Source organism: Mastomys coucha, unplaced genomic scaffold (genome assembly GCF_008632895.1).
Source record: "Mastomys coucha isolate ucsf_1 unplaced genomic scaffold, UCSF_Mcou_1 pScaffold21, whole genome shotgun sequence".
Lineage (NCBI taxonomy): Eukaryota > Metazoa > Chordata > Mammalia > Rodentia > Muridae > Mastomys > Mastomys coucha.
In genome coordinates this window covers 3,675,794-3,693,293 of record NW_022196904.1, presented here as the reverse complement: position 1 = coordinate 3,693,293, position 17,500 = coordinate 3,675,794, and the positions used below count along the sequence as shown (strand labels likewise).

The following is a 17,500-nucleotide window of genomic DNA, read 5'->3' as shown; positions in this document are numbered from 1 at the left end:
GTTGGGGCCCATGTGTGCCTTGGTGCACATTTGAAAGTCAGAGGACAGTTTGAGGGAGTCGGTTCTTTTCTTTGACAAGGTGGATACTGGAGATCGAACTCAGGTAGACGGGCTTGGTGGCAAGTGCCTATCTTTTTGGCCCATATTTATTTTCAAAACAGGGTCTTGTTATGGAGCCTGGTGTGGCCTTGACATCACAGCAATTCTCTGGCTTCAAGCTCCTGAGGGCTAGAATGACAGGCATGACCACCGCCGTTGTCACGTGCAGCTATAAACAACCATCCTTTTATTTTTGCTATGCAGGAGACAGAGCCGAGGGCCTCCCTCACTGGTGGATTCCAGGCATTCTGTGTCTCCAACCCTGGAGACAGGGTCTTTAAAACAAACAAACATATACTTATTTATTTATGTATCTCTGTGCGTGTGTTGCTTCATGAGTGACACTGTAAATGTGGAGGTCAGAAGTCGTCTTACGGAGTTAGTTCTCTCCTAACATATGGGTCCTGGGTCACTGAACTTGGATACGTCATCAGACTTGGAGCAAGGGGCTTTGTCTGCTGAGCCATCTTGGCAACCCTGAGATAGAGTTGTAATAGATGTGATTAAGGCAGAATGAGAGGGCTGGTCACCCATGTTTATAGCAGCGTTATTCACAAATAGTCAAATTACAAGACTAATTTAGATGCCCATCAACAGATAAAAGGATAACGAGAATGTAATACGCAGCAGTGTATGCCCGTCCCACGCCTCCTGCAGTGGTCCATTTTTCCGGCATAAAGCATAAAATTATGTCATTTGCAGGGAAAATAGATGGATATCATTATGTTAAACAAATAAGCTCCACTCAGAAAGACAAGTATTATATGTCTGTCTCAGACGTGGAACCTCAATCTCATCCTATCTAGGACATGAGAACATACAGGACAATGGAGGAAGGAACAGTGAGAAGGGACGGAGACTGCTGAGGATCACATTGAGCGGTACACAATGACCCATATATGGAAATGTTGTGATGGAACCTGTTCTTTTTTTGTTTTGTTATGTTGAGACAGAGTTTTTCAGTCGTCCTGGCTGCCTTGAAACTTACTCTGTAGACAAGACTGGCCTTGAACTTAGAGAGCCACCTGCCTATGCCTCTTAAGTGCTGGGACTAAAGGTGTGCGCCACCACCAGTTGGCTGATACCTATTTTCTTTTTTAATTTGACTTTTTTGTTTTGTTTTTTAGATACAATCTCACTTTGCAGGCCGACTGTCCTGAGCTGTATGTATAATCCAAACTGCCCTTGAACCCATAATCATCTTTCTTACTTCAGCATCCTAAGTTCAGAAATTACCAGGCATGAGTCACTACTTGAAATTTATTATTTCCTGTGTCAAGTTAAAAACAAAAACTGAGGGCTGGAGAGCTGGATCTGTGGGTAAGGGTGCTTGCTGCTCTTACAGAGGACCCAGGTACGCCTCCCAGCATCCATGCCAGTGGTTCAAAACAGCCTGTAACTCCAGCTCTAGCAGGTCTGGAACGATTCACATTTCCTTTTTTCCAGATTGGGAAACTGAGGCATGGATTTTAAAAAGACTGATGGGATGCCCCCATCAGTAGAGTGTTTGCCTTGCATGTGTAGGGCCGGACTTTTATTGAGTTTTGAGGATCCAGACCCTCATACTCGGACAGCTGGTGCTTTACCTACTGAGTGAGCTAGAGTGAGCTATCGCCTCAGGTCTACATTTCTTTGAATTCTAAACACTGAATGCTGCTCTTGGCTGTGAAGGTTCTCAGAACTAGATCAGAGCCTGATGAGTGAGCTGTAGACAGACGTTCAGAGTGCAGCCATAATGTCTGGTGGGTTTTTGTTGTTGTTGTTGTTGCAACTGTAAATAGACTTTACTAGTGGTGACTATGTTTTGAATGTGAACCGCCTGAGTTCAAACACCAACTCTATGCCAGGGCTTTATCTTTAAGGGATGGACATTATAACATTTGTGAATGAAATTCGGTCCCATCCTTGAGGCATGCTCATGCTGGCTTGTCAAGTCTAGCCAAATTGACAAGCTTCAGGTTTAGTGACCCTGTTTATCTATGGGGGGGGGGGAAGGGGAGGGGAGGGGGAGAGGGAGAAGGAGAGGGAGGGAGAGAAAACAGAAGCAATGTGGGGTGTTTAGATGACTGTTACTGAGACACACAGCTGATCACTGTCCTCAGACTTCAATGTCTTCCACCTCACAGATCAAGACCAAAGCCATCTTTCTAAACCGTGGACACAACCACCTTATTTTATTTTTCTTTTAATTAAAATTAAAATTTTTCATTTTCTGTGTGGATGGATGTTTTGTCTGCATGTGTGCCTGTGCACGTCACTTGTCAGGTCCCTTGGACCTGAAGTGACAAGTAGTTGGTGCTGGGAAAGTAGACCTGGGTTCTCTGGAAGAACAGCCAATGTTCTCAACTACTGAGTCACTGTGGTGAATGTACAGTGGTCAAAGGATTATTTTTTTGAGTTAATTCTCTTTTTCTTCTCACCATAAAAGTCCTGGAGGTATAATTCAGCTTATCAAGCTTGGGGGCAAGTGCTTTTACTGCTGAGCCACTTTTCCAGCCCTATTTTGCTTTTTATTTATTGATTCTGTTTATGTACAGGGTGTGTGTGTCTCTATCTGTCTGTCTGCCTGCCTACGTGCCTGTCTGTCTGTCTATGTGTGAATGCACGTGTTCCATGGCATGTCTGAAGAGATCAGAGGACACTTGTTTTGTCTTTAATATATATTTTTCCTATTCTTTCCGGGTGGGGGTAAATTTTGTACAACACGTTTTGATCATATCATCGTCTCCCCCAACTCCTCCCATATCTAGCCTCCTTCCCTGTTCGTCCAACTTTGGGTCATTTTGGTTTTGTATTTTTTTTTTTTTAAGTCCATCAAGTCCATTTTGCACTGCCCAAATATTCTTGGAGAGAGGAGGTAGGCATGGAGTCCCACCCTTAGCTGAAGAGCTATTGGCAATTAATAGTTGCTGGGAAAGAAAGAAGGAGCCAGTTTTCTCTGAGAGCGTAGCCCTGGTAAGTCGACCACATTCCAGTGGAAGGCCACAAAAGGCCTCAAAATTTTGAGGAGTCAGTTCTCTCCTTCCACTGTGGAACTCAGGGATCAAACTCAGGTCATAGGCTTGCACGGCAAGCATTTTTACCTCAGAGCCATCTTATTGGGCCATATTCCCTTATTATAACCCCCTCACTGTCTTCTAGAAAGAAAGTTGAAAGATGTAAATCTCGCTACATTCCCATCACACCCGGGGCTATGAATGCTTATCAGCTTCGTGCAAAGAAAATGAAATATTGATAAACTTGTGATTACATCTCGGGCTCCTGCGGCTGCGGGCTTCCTCCCGTGAGGAGTAGCGCTTGTGGATATATCTTCCTTTGGGGAAGTGTTTTTATTACATAGTAATTGTGGGTGATGACTGTGACAGCTCAGAAGTCACCAGACGTACATTCTGAGCAGGCTGCCGAGAGGAATCTTCACACAGCAATTCCCAAACCAGCATTTGTTGATTATGAGCGCAGCCTACGTGTAATTGGTTTTTTTGTACTCTGTCTCTTTGGGTATATCCAGAGCTGTCAACGTTGTGATTTCTCTGGAGACATAGACAACAAACATGCTCCTCATCTTTTGAAACAAACAAGTTTCTATAGTGCAAACCGTGGAGATCACGTTTCCCAGGGGCGGACATACCTAAACCATTTGTCACTGGATCAGGTTTCCCTACAGCTAATCCCCCCTCAACAGCTGTGTTGGCCGCTGTGGTAAGTCAAACTGCTTCTGACCCGCCTGGGGCTTCTGCTGGCAGGCAGGCAGCAGGGGACAGAGCTGACCGCCCTGCCCAGCGGCAGCAGCAGCAGCTGCAGACCTGTTGGTGGCAGGAAAGCTGTTGATCGATCATCAAGATCACGGGTAAAGTTGGTCACCCGTGAAAGCGGCAGCTCCCACCTTCACGGAGCAAATTCTGAGAAGCCCCTTTGACCGAAAGGAGGGGCTGGAGTTAGGTGGGGGAAGAAGATTGCCTGAGACAGCCCGGCTGCCTGCCAGCTTTCCTGCAGCAAAGGATCCCACCCACCATGGTGGATTTAGGGCAGAGGCACACGTTTGCCTGAAGTCAGAGATGGAGTCCCGCTGACGTTCTGTGGGCAGAGAACCCTGGGGCTTCAGCTACAGTTAGAGGGACAGGACACATTTTACTGAGACACGACGGAAGCAAATAAACACGAAATCCAAGGTCCACAGGATTCTGGTATCAAGAATGGCTCCTGGGGCCTTCTCTTTTATTGTTATTTTTAAGTTTGTGAACAACAAAACGATGGGTTTCATTACAGCATTTTAATACATATGTCTTTGTACTTGGCTCGTACTCACTCTTCGGTTACCCTTCCTGCCTGCCTTAGCCCTCTTCAGCCAGTACTATTTTCTCTACATATTACACACGTACACACACACACACAAACACACACATATACACACACAGTATTGTATAGGAGTTCCATCCGAGGTTAAAAACCTTCCATCTTGGAGGGAAATACCTTAAGACATCAAAAGTTCTAAGGGGAAGGAAAACATACTATCTTGTGGGAAGCTTGTTCAGCCCAGGAAGGAAACAACAAAAAACGTGTCAAGAAGTCACTGAAAACGACTAAGATTCACTAGACCCCTCCCTCCCCAAGCATGTATGAGCAGTAAGGACTGAAGGGAGACACTCTCAGGCCAGCTGAGCTGCCTGGAGAAGCAGAGACAAGTGGAGCTCCCCAGAAGGGACACTGTCTAATTTGCGGAGCTGCCCTCGGGCTGCACAATGAGCTCTGGGTTCCCAGCTTTGGTGGACTGCCCTCATCCTGGGGTGGGCTTAGATGATGCAGCCGTCTTTGAGTCAGTTCTGCCTCTGTAACTAACCCCTCACACACACTCCTGTGAGTAGCCCCAGTACAACTCATTGGTTCACCAAATGGGACATCGGTGGTGTCCCTACTTTGTCCTGCCCTTGGCTCCCTATCTGGGGTGAGCAGACATTTGTCACAGCTCCCCAGGAATAGTGTCACACAACACATATACACATACATATTACACCTACATATATATATACACATATACTGATGCACAAACATACACATACACATATGCACATGTGTACACATACACATACACACACACATATACATACACATACACCCAAACATAAAGAAGCACATGTACATATACATATACATATGCATATACGTATATATAGATATATGTAAACCCAGGTTTATACTCATATATCCACATGCGTATGTATACATACACATATATGTATGCATACATACATCCATACACATACAGGCACATATACACATATATACACACATAAACACACATGTACACACATGTAAATACATATGCAAACTCACACATGTACACATATAGATACATGTATACATATATGTACATAAGTACACACACACACATACACACGTATATATCCATGTAGACACAAGTGTACTCACATATACACATACACAAACATACACATGCAAATATGCATATACACAATAACACATACAAGTACATATACATACGCATACACACACATATGCATATATATTTAAATATAGGTTCCTGCGGCCTATAAGGACAGCTCTGCCAGCATCCCCTCCCAGATGGACTTAGTCTCCAGTCACTCAGTCACCATGAGGGAGAAATTCTTCAGTAAGTCTTGTTCTCTGACGTTGGCAAGCGATTCAACCCAGCTGTTGGGGGTCTCCCTTCCTCTGTTCAGATAGGGGTAGGGATGGCGCCTCCTCCCCAGGTCTTCCGCAGTTGTGTGTCGGTCATGTAACACAGAGCTGTGGATTTCAGAGGGAGAGAGGGAGTGTGAGTGTGTGTGAGTAGGGAGGCAGACTCTAGTCTAGTGATGTGGCTGCCCTGTGTCTGTGGGATGGCTGTGGTCTATCATCCCACGTTCTCTGGTAGCAGAAAGCTTGAGCAGCTTAAGGAAGGCTCCATGCTGCCAGAGATTGTTAGTGCCTTGTGTCCTCTTCCTCAGGGTTTGGATATGGAGGGTTGGAGAGAGTTCTTTCGAGGAGGCGATTCCAGTTTAAGGAGGCCAGAGGGTGGGGCCCACTGCGGCTGTCCTTCTAAGGACAGGAAAATATACCAAGTCAATACTTTCTAAAGATTTATTTACTTTAAATTCTCTCTGCCTGTCTTTGTCTCTGCGTGGGTCTGTGTGTCAGACTGTGCATGTTTGGAGTATAGAAGAGGCTTTTAAATCCCCTGAACCTGGAGCTACAGGTGGTTATGAACTCCCTGATGTGGGTTCTGGGAACTGAGCCTAGGTCCTCTGCAAGAGGCTACTGAACTGCCATCTCTCCAGCCGCTCTCCCCCAGATCGATTCTTGACTTTTCTGGATTTCCTTTCCTCTCTCCTTTCTCCCCTTCTTCCCTTCATTTTCCTCCTTCTAGCAAGTGAGTAGGCCTGGAAGAAAGTCTTCCAGGAACCAAAGTCCGCAGGCCCCTCTAGTATTGACTTTCTGCTCCCAGCATGCTGGGAAAAGAAGCTTCTGTTGTTCGAGTTACCCACTCTGGGCCATTTTGTTATGGAACTCTGGACTGATGAATGAGGGGACTCAGACTTCTCCTGTCTCACGGTCGTGTTTCCTGCTGGGTGGCTTCTACACCCTGTCTGAGAACTATTTGAGGTCAGATAGCACGTCCCTCCTGTAGCCAGTGGAAGAGAAACAGGAGAAAGATGTTTTTTCTTTCTCCCGTCCCCCTCTTGCTTCCTCCCCTCCCCCAATACGCGCACACGTGTGCACACACACACATACACACACACACACTTTCATTCCTCCAGACTGAAGTTAGTTAGTGGTCTTGTCTGGAAGTCGAATGGTTTATCAATATATGTCTCGAAATAAGAGCTCAGATATTCATGGAGACAGGATGTGAGACCCACATTCCGTGCAGGCTGCTGTTAGAATAAAGAGTTCTTATCTTGAGATTTTGAGTGAAGACTCCTTCTGACAGTGGACCCCCAAAGACACTGCTGATAAATTTTTAAGTGTTTCTTTTTCAAAGTTCAAAGTTAGGTATTTTACAATAAAACAGTCACATGGAGGTGGGGGGAAATGCCTGTGAAGTTTGCCCTGAGGGGGTGGAAGCCACAGAGAGCAGGGCCAAAGAGGTGATAAGCCTATCAATCATCTTGACTGGCAATCAAGCTGATAAGCCAATCAGTTCATGTGGGTTTTTTTTTTTCCCTCAATAGGATGAGTCTTTGAAGTTCAGGGATGAGTTTGAGATCAAGCAAACATCTGATTTTCTTTTTCTTTCTCCTTTCCTTTCTTTAAGATTTATTTTTGTTTCTGTGAGGATGAGCAAACATTTCCCACAGTGCTTCAGAGATGTCAGGGGGCAACACTCAGAAGTTAGGATTCTGCTTCCGCAACTCCTCTCTTGTCATTCGCTGTAGGCTCCCCTCCAGGTGTTTTCCCCACCTCTGTCTTCCATCCACATGTAGGAATTCTGGGGTTACTTGAGTAGCTACCACATTTGGCCTTTTCACATGAGTTCTGGGAATTCAGTCGGGTTGTTAGGGCAGCACACAGGTTTTAATTGCTGAGTCATTTTGTTGGCACTCTGTCTTTTTAATTTTATTTGTGTATGTATGTATGTATGTGTATATATGCATGTATGTATGCGTGTATGAGTACAGTGCCTGTGGAAGCCAGAGGAGTCAGATCCCCTGGAGCTGGAGTTCAGCCAGTTTTGAGCCTCCTGATTGTGAATACTGGGGACTGAACTTGAGTCTTCTACAAGGTGCTCTTACCTAGTGAGCCATCTCTCTAGCCCTGTCCTTTTAAATAGACTTCAAAATACAAATTCTCTCCTTTCTTCCTCTTTCTTTCTTTCAAGACAATGAAGCATTTTGTCTTCCAGGGTGTCCTGGAACTCACTATGTAGCCAAGGATAATTCTTCTGTTTCTACTACCCAAGAGCTTACAGGCCTGTGGTACCATGCCTGGTTTTACAAAGACTGGACCCAGGGCTTGCTAGGTGAGTGACTGTATGGGATTTGTGGGCTTCGTGCTATGCAGGCCATCTACCAACTGATCCCCATTCCCAAACCCAGCATTGTGTGTGTGTGTGTGTGTGTGTGTGTGTGTGTGTGTGTGTGTGTGTAAGATTTCATTTATGTCTATGAGTGTTTTGCCTGTATGTATGTCTGTGCACCAGATGAGTACCTGGTGCCTGCAGAAGTTAGAAAGAGGGAATTAGGTCCCCTGGAACTGGAGTTACAGATAGTTATTGGTGGTCCTGGGAACTGAACTTGGTTCCTCTGGAAAAGCAGCCAGAGTTTTAACCACCAAGCCTCAATAATTGGACTTCAATATACTATTTTACTATCTGCCCAATCTAAAGCTTTAGATTAGACCAGTTTAAAGTTTCAATATTGCAAATGTTTGTGGGAAGCCATCGTGATCCACTTTAGAGGAAGGCAAGAGCCAGAAGAGGCAAAATACAAACAAGACAAGAAGAACAGATGTGGGCTCAAACTTGATTTCCAACAGGAGTGCAGACATCTGGCAATATCTGGAGACAGGTTTAGTTTGCCACACAAGAGAAATCTGTGGGCTAAAGGGATGGCTCTGTGGGTAAAGGGGCTTGTTCCCAAGCCTGAAGAAGAGTTCTGCACCTAGGACCCACATGGGGGAAGGAGAGAACTGACTCATGTTTGCCCCCTGTCTTAAATGCATGTGGGTATAAACACATGCATGTATATGTACAAGTGTGAGCGGGCGTGCACGCGCTCACAAAAACACACACGAAATAAACTAATGTAATAAAAATAAAGACTTTAGTGGTATGTGGTGGGAAGGGACTGAAAATCCTAAGTAGCCTAAGAAAGGACCTTCCTCCCACAAATCCCACACACTCACTCACAAAGCAAAGAATTCTCCAGTGCTGAATGTCCACAGTGCAAGACAAGAGAGCCCCTGGACCAGATGACATCACCTGCTGAAGATCCAATTGAAGCTCTCTTCTGTTGTAAAAGTAAAGAAAAACGACATTATGTTATTTGTAATAAAATGGATGGATGGGGCTGGAGAAATGACTCAGTGGTTAAGGACACTCGTTGGACCTTGATTTGGCTCCCAGCATCTACATGGCGGCTCACAACCATCTGTAACTCATGTTCCAGGGGACCCAACACCCTCTTCTGACCTCTGGCATCAGGCATGCATGTGGTACATAGGCATGTACACAGGCAAAATGTCCATACGTACTAAATTAAAATAAATAAATCTTTTTTTAAAGAGAGAAAATAGAGAATTGGAGTCATCATATGGCTTAAGAATAAACCAGACTCACAAAGACAAGGATTACATATTTCTTTCATATGTAGAGCCTAGTATATATGTATTATATTATGTCTCTCTCTCTTTCTCTCTCTCTCTCTCTCTCTCTCTCTCTCTCTCACTCACACACACACACACACACACATACACGTGTTTGGACATGCATGCATGTATGTGAAAGTAGTCTGGGGACTACTGGCTTTTTAAAATTGTCTGTATCAATTCCTCAACTAAAGTTCATGGTTCATAGTGGAAAAGGGTGAAGGAAAGATTCTGTTTCAGAAGAGTCGGAAAATTTCTGTAAGATTTTTGCCTTCTAGAAATGTCAGAGGCTACACCCATGCAGTCTCAACACCATGGCTGCCTAATTAAGACCTGAACAACAATGACATCAATGGACATGCTAGCATGGAGGGGCCAAAGCTTGCAGGGTCTCAGACTTAGACAAAGAACCACATGCAACTGCAGAATGCTGAGAGCAGGAGACATGGTCTTTCCCAAGGAAGAGCACCCTGCCTGTCTGTCCAATACCAAGTTGTCAGCCCCGAGACAATACGGAAAATATTAGATGGATATATAGATGGAGCAAGTTGTATTTATGTATCTAGGAAAACATACATACACACACATACAATGTAGCAGCAATGAAAGAAAAAGAGGGGCTGGAGAGATGTCTTAGTGGTTAAGAGCACTGACTGCTCTTCTAGAGGTCCTGAGTTCGATTCCCAGCAACCACATGGTGGCTCACAACCATCTGTAATGGGATCCAGTGCCCTCTTCTGGTGAGGCCAACTGGAGTGTATAACATCTGTAAGTGTCCAGATGTGGAGAGCTGGAGATAGACAGGATAGGATTCAGGCTTTGTAGAAGAACAATGAAAGACAATTAGTTTTCGATTTTACCCTGTTAACTGGTGATGTGTTCTCATGCAGAGGACAAGATCAGGGTGTGGCTAGGAGCAGGTCATATTTAGCTGTTTGAGCTAGATCAATTGGTGAGGAGGACAAGGGTGTTGGCCACGAGGAGTAAGAGCCAGGAACAGTAGTCAGGCAAGTGAAGCCTTTGTCCCCCATCCACAGTCTCATTATTCTAAGTGAATTATTCTAATGTAATCTTGCTTTTTCTTTTCTTTTTGCCTTTCTCCAGAGGTGGGGCTGGAACCCAAGCACCCACACAGGATAGGCAGGGAAACAGTCTACTATACTTGTTGCTCTAATGAAATATTTTTACATGGCACTGAGGGTTAAACCTAGGTTCTTGGGCATGCTAGACAACTGCTAGACACTGAGCCACATCTCCAGCTCTATTTTTACTTTTAATTTGAGAGAGGCTCTTACTTAGTTGCCCAGGTTGTCCTTGAACTTACTCTGTTATTCCTTCAATCATTTAGTTATTTAGTTATTTAGTTAGTTAGTTATTTAGATAGCTAGTTAGTTAGTTTTTTGTGACGGTTTCTCTATGTGGTCCTTGTTGTCCTGGAACTCACTCTGTAGGCCAGGCTGGCCTTGAACTCAGAAATCTGCCTGTCTCTGACTCCTGAGTGCTGGGATTAAAGGCATGAACCACCACCTCCTGCTGACTGTCTTAAATTTTTTATTATTATTATTATTATTATTATTATTATTATTATTATTATTATTATTGTATGTGTGTGTGTGCAAATGCCACAGAATCATTTGGTGGGGATCAGAAGACAATTTTTGGAAGCTGATTTTCTCCTTCTACCCTGTGGATCTCTGGGATTGAACTCAGGCAGCTGGCTTGGCAGCAGGCCTCTTTACCCACTGATCCATCTTGTCACCATCCCCCTGGCCCCCTCCCCCAGGGAAATCTTGAGCTTGCAATCTTCTTATCTTAGCCTGTTAAGCAGCTGCAGGGCAGGCCAATGCCACAAATACAGTATTTCAAAGAAATTTAAAGCAACGCAGGACTAGGAGGTGGGAAATTAGAAGCAACACAGAAAACCTATAATGAGAACAACAAAATCTTCCCTAGAAATAGAGCCGCTACTGCCCTTGACAAATGTTATCTGGCTTGCCTCGTCCTACTGCAGATCCTATCGTTAGTTAAGTTTTGATATTTGGGCTGGGATTAATTAGGAGAATAGTAGAGTCCTTGGCTAAAGGGCGTGAAGCCCTGGGTGGGAACCTCAGCACCATGTGGACCAGGTTTGGTGTTGAATGCCTCTAAGTCCAGCACGCCGTGGAGGCAGGAGAATCAACAGTTCAAGACCAGCCTGGTATAAAAGAGACCTTGTCTGAAAAACAAACTACCAAAATATCAATATTTCAGCTCTGGTCATGTCCCCAAGAGTTTAAAAAAATTAACATTAGAAATGGCATTTAAAAAACATCTTGGATTTAGCTGTTGTTTATGTTGCTAACATGTTGACACTTCACCTTTTAAAATTTTGCACCCTGTTGGAGGCTGCACCCACTCTCCCTCATCCTGGCCCTGCTGTATGTGAACAGACACAGGGAACATTTCCAAGCGAGAGGAAGCAAGCATTTAGAACGTTCACATGAAGCTGCGAGGCCACGTGGCCCCTCGGGTCTCCAGAATTCCATGGGGCGAGCTAGGGGTGGTGTTGGACCGCAGGCAGGATGTACATCCAAGTGATGGAGGCAGAACATTGCTTTCTTGCAGACATGTGGGAGGCAGCCCCTTCCAAAATATGAGAAAAGCGTACTTAATGCTAACCATCTGTTTGGCGAATGAGTGCTTGCTGCTTCTAACCAGTTTTTCCTCTACCGTTTAGAGCCGATCAGGTCACAGGATTCTTTTCAAAGGGGGTGACTCCCCATCTCAAGACCCTTCAACAACACCATCCATCCATCCACTGTAACCATTCATCTGTCTGTCTAGTCATATAACTAAATCATTATTTTGTTTATTTAAATTTTTCTTTTATTTTTAAAAATTATTTTTATTCAATAAACTTATTTAATAATTTTATTAAATAAAAACTATTTTATTTAGTGTGTGTGTGAGTGTATGGATATACATGTGCATGTGTGAGCCATTTCACCAGCCCCTACTTACTTTTTTTTCCCCTACTGACTTTTTAAAAAAGATTTTTATCTTTTATATTATTTATTTACTTTTGGTTTTCCAAGAAAGGGTTTCTCTGTGTAGCCCTGGCTATTCTGGAACTCTATCTGTAGGACTCCAGAGACTGGGATTAAAGACATGAGCCACCATGTCCTGCTTAAGATATTATTATTATCATTATTATTTATTATCATTGTTGTTGTTGTTATGGCCTTACTATTAGCCCTGGCTAGCCTGGAACTCACTACATAGACCAGGCTGGCTTCAGACTCACAGAGATCCACTTGCCACTGCCTCCCAATGCTGGGGTTAAAGGCTTGTGCCATGGCTAGGTTACTTTGAATTGAACGTGTGGGAGTGTGTGTCAAGAAGGCCAGAGTGGGTGCTGGATCCTCAGGAGCTGGAATTACATACAGGTGGTTGTGAGTCCCTAGATATGAACTGAACTCAAGTCCTCTGGAAGAGCGGCACTCATGATTTTTTGTTTGTTTGTTTGTTTGTTTTTTGTTGTTGTTGTTGTTGTTGTTGTTGTTGTTGTTGTTTTCCAAGACAGGGTTTCTCTGTGCAGCCCTGGCTGTCCTGGAACTCTCTCTGTAGATCAGGCTGGCCTCGAACTCATAGAGAACTCATGCCTACCTCTGCCTCCCAAGCACTGGGAGTAAAGTCGCTCCCACCCTTCCCACCCCCCACCCCACAGTACTCACTCTAACCCCTGAACAGTCTCTCTAGCTCTTGTTTGTTTTTTTAATTATCTTTTTACTTTATATTTGTGTTTGTGTGTGTATGTGGAGGGTAAAAGACAACCTATAGGAATATAGTCTCCTCTTCTACCATGTGGGGGCTGGGGATTAAACTTAGGTCTTTGGGTGTGGCAGCAATCCCCACAAACTTCTGTTCCCCGTGCCTCTACTTCCTCAGGCTTGGACTACAGGTATACGTCATCACACCTGCTTTTACATAATGCTGGGAATGGAACCCAGGACTGCTTTTACATAATCCTGGGAACATAATGTATGCTAGCAAGTACTCTATCAACCAAGCCACATCCCCAGACCTATCCTACTTTAAAACCATAGCAGACTAGCTTGGCATTAGTTGCTATTTTTTATCTTATTTTATTTTATTTTATTTTTTGCTGCTTTAAAAACTCTTTTGATGAAGATCTTGTATATGTATTTAAACACATTTATTGTTTTATTTTATTTACACCAGACAGTGGTAGCATATGCCTTTGATCCCAGCAACACAGAGGCAGGTGCTAGGTGAGTTTGAGGCCAGCCTGGTCTACAGAGCTAGGACAGTCAAGGCTACACAGAGAAACCCTATCTTGGGGAAAAAAAATATTTTTTTCTTTTTTTAATAGGACTGGTGAGGCATCGTGGTTAAGAGTACTTGCTGTCCTTCTAGAGGTCCTGGGTTTGATTCCCAGCATGTACATGATGGATTACTACCATATATAACTCCAGTTCCAGAGAATCTCTGGCCTCCTTGGGCATCAAGCACATACAAGATGCATAGGTGTGCATGTAAACAAAACACCTCTATGCATAATATTTAAAAAAGTAAAAATTAGGTTATTTATGGCCAAATAATATTCCATTTGCAGATTGTCAGTAATTTCACACATCAATCTCTTGATGAGTTTTTATTGTGTTTCTGTTGCACAATAATGAAAATACTGGGAGCCTTGATGGAAGCCACTGGCAGTCTTAACTCATTGCTCTGTCTCCTCAATCTTGCCCTGACCTCTGGACGAACTCTCAGACTGGAATCACAGATTCAACATATTGTGTGTCTGAAGAATCAAGGTCTCGACCACTTTCAGATTTGAAATCTTGTGTGTTGGCAGGTTCTAGTCTTTCTCTTTTTGTACCTTAGATAAAGCTTGACCAGACAGAAAACGTGCATGTGACTTTCCTAGTTATTTGCATGTAACTTCCTGTAGGTAACATGCAAATCACTGGGGAGTTTGGACTTCACCACCAGTTAAATTCTTCTTTTATTGTGTTTGTTAATTTGGGTGGGCGAATGCTCACACGTGTGTGCTGCAGTGTGTGTATGAAAGCCAGAGGACAGCCCTAGGCATTTGTTCTCTCCTCCCATCTCATGGATCCCAGAGGTGGAGCTTAGGGCGTCAGTTTTGGTGGCAAGTGCATCACTGAGCAATCCTGCTGACTGCTCACCGCCTGTTCTTAGAAGTTCATTGAAAAATTCTGTCCTCATGATCTGGAGACCCAACATTGTCTGGCTTGTGAATTAAATGCTCCTTTAATTGTGTGGGTAACCATGGGGCTTCACTGGCATGGGGAGCCCTTCACATAGAGCACTGTTGCATTCTCCAGCAGTTGATTTGATGTCCTGGTCGATTAGGATGCTAATTAGGGAGTGGATTTAAGGAGTGTGGGAATAGAGTCTATGGATCACTTGGTGGAAGGTGATGAGGTAAAAGAAAGGGGAAGAAATACCTCTGGCAGGTGAATGGTGCTCCTTACTCCCAAATTCACCTACAACCTCAGGTATGATGTTATTTGGATTAAGGTGTTCTGGAGAAATGGCTCAGTGGGTCAGTGGCTCTCTCTCTTTCTCTCTCTCTCTCTCTCTCTCTCTCTCTCTCTCTCTCTCTTTCTCTCTTTCTCTCTCTCTCTCTCTCTCTCTCTCTCTCTCTCTCTCTCTCTCTCTCTCTCTCTCTCTCTCTCTCTTTCCCTCCCCCCCTCTCTCTCTCACACACACACACATTCTTACATATATACCATTGGTGACATGTGTACTCAGATCCTCAGGGTGGCCAAACTCGATCTTATTTTTGAGATAGGGTTTCACTGGCTGGCCTGGAACTTGCCACGTAGACATGGCTGGTCATGAACTTACAGAGACCCACATGACTCTCAAGTGCAGAGATTAAAGGCATTCACTGCCACAGCTTTAATATTTGAGTTTTAGAGGACTACACACATTTAGGCTTTTGCCAAATTCATAAGATCAGGGCCAGTACAGTGGCTCAGTCGACTGGTTAAGGCATCTGCTGCCAAGTTGGATACCCAGAAGGAAGAAGAAAAGAAGCCAGGGCTGGAGAGGTGGCTGGGCAGTTAAGAACACTGCCTGTTCTTCCAGAACACCTGGGTGAACAACTCCTAGGACCCACGTGGCAGCTCGAAACTGTCTGTGACTCCAGTGCCAGAGGATCCGACACCCTCACACAAGTATACATGTAGGCAAAGCCCCAACGCATGTGAAATTAAAAAAAAAAAACTAAATTAAAATAAATAAGTAAAGGAGAGAACCCACATGCTGCCCTCTATCCCCCAAATGTGAACCTTTGTATGCTTGTCCCAACACATATACAGGCACACACATGAAAATTTAAAAAGTAAAACATTATAAATAAACTCTCGCCACCATATGCATTGCTCCTCTCATTGTCCAGTGAGTGTTGAGGATCTCCCTGTTAATGCCATAGCATGCTTCTGAAGAGAGTCTCATGAGATGATAGGGTGGCTGGAAATCCCAATTCCTATTGCCTAGAGATATCACAGCTGTTATGACACCATGGCCTTCCTGACAGTTTGGCAGTGCTGGCACTTAATGGGAAGGGAAGGCTGAATGCAGAGTGGCCCCTAGGAAGCTGTGATGTCTTCAGTCAGGCAAGGCAGTGTATGGAGCAGGATGTAGGCAGTGGGGAAGAGGAGAAGCCTGCTGTGATATTTACCTGGTGGGAGACAGTCTTGGTGTGAATCGGTGTGACATTAGAGTGTATACTCAACAGTGTTATTCAGGGGCTGGGGAGGGGAGATAGCTCAGCATTTAAAACACTTGCCATGCAGGCCTAAGAAATAGACTTCAAATTGTCAGAGATTCACATACAAACAGGGTGGATGAGATAGGCCATCTGAGATAGACCCGAGAGCTATTGGCTAGTGACATTAGTCACATGGGTGCAAGACTCTGCCTCAGCAAATAAGGTGGAGGAGCAATGGAGGATGTTATCAACGTAGGGCATCCACATATGTATGCATACACACGAGTGTAGACCCCACAGACATGTGTACTTGCATACCTACAAAGACATGCTTCTCGGAGCTGGTGAGATGGCTCAGCAGTTAAGAGCACTGACTGCTCTTCCAAAGGTCCTGAGTTCAAATCCCAGCAACCACATGGTGGCCCACAACCATCCATTAGGAGATATGACTCCCTCTTCTCGAGTGTCTGAAGACACCTACAGTATACTCACATGTAATAAATAAATGAATCTTAAAAAAAAAAAAGACATGCTTCTTTGTATACATGCACTTTTCATATACGTGGAAATGAAAGAAAAAAAACCCTAATGAATTTCACACCAGGATTAAGGAGGAAGGGAATGAGGGGGGGAGGTGAAGACAAAGGGAGAGGAGGGAGAGAGAGAGAGAGAGAGAGAGAGAGAGAGAATGAATTAATTGGAGTCAGAAGAAAGCTTAAATGTGAGGCCCAGGCTGAGGCACCTTGTTGAGGAAAGATGTTAGTTCCCAAAGGCATGCTGCAGGTGATGCTTTTGTAATGGAGGGTTTAGAAGGGTGGGTTATTGATATGGAGTCTCACTATATGCTGGAACAAGGGCTGTGGGATGGGATGTGTTTAAGGAATCGGAACCTCTGTGTGGTGATGCGTCCAGGCTGAAAGATGAACACACCCTGGCTATGATTAAATAAGGTGGCTGGTTATTTTATTTCCCTGGGATTTTAAAATTTTTTATTTTTATTTTTTGAGGTGGATACAGAATGTTTAACACCAAGGTCGGGAATGTTCTGGAGAAATCAAGGCAATTTAGTCACCCTACTGTCAAAACACAGAATGTCTTAGAGAGACTTTGGAAACTAGAGAGAGTAGAGAAATTCAGTTTATTTACTTAATAAATAAATTAGTTATTTTGTGTAGTGTGTGTGTGCTGTGCCTGTGCCTGTGCCTCTGTGTGTGTGTGTGTGTGTGTGTGTGCGTGCGCTGTGGCTGTGCCTCTGTGTGTGTGCATGCGCTGTGGCTGTGCCTCTGTGTGTGTGTGTGTGCGCTGTGCCTGTGCCTCTGTGTGTGTGTGTGT

The 17,500-nt window shown here is 44.2% G+C and overlaps 1 protein-coding gene across 5 annotated transcripts in view; it reads right to left on the bottom strand.

Annotated features, from left to right (window-relative positions):
• LOC116101621 (ubiquitin carboxyl-terminal hydrolase 29) overlaps window positions 1-17,500 on the bottom strand; it is a 226,773-nt gene that overhangs the window by 46,860 nt on the left and 162,413 nt on the right. Inside the window, exon 3 of one of the 5 annotated variants that reach the window (XM_031385315.1) lies at window positions 8,966-9,065. The exons of the other annotated variants lie outside the window; for them this stretch is intronic. The gene's annotated coding sequence lies outside the window, so the exon portion shown is untranslated. The remainder of the gene's footprint in view (window positions 1-8,965; window positions 9,066-17,500) is intronic. 5 annotated transcript variants of the gene reach the window in all.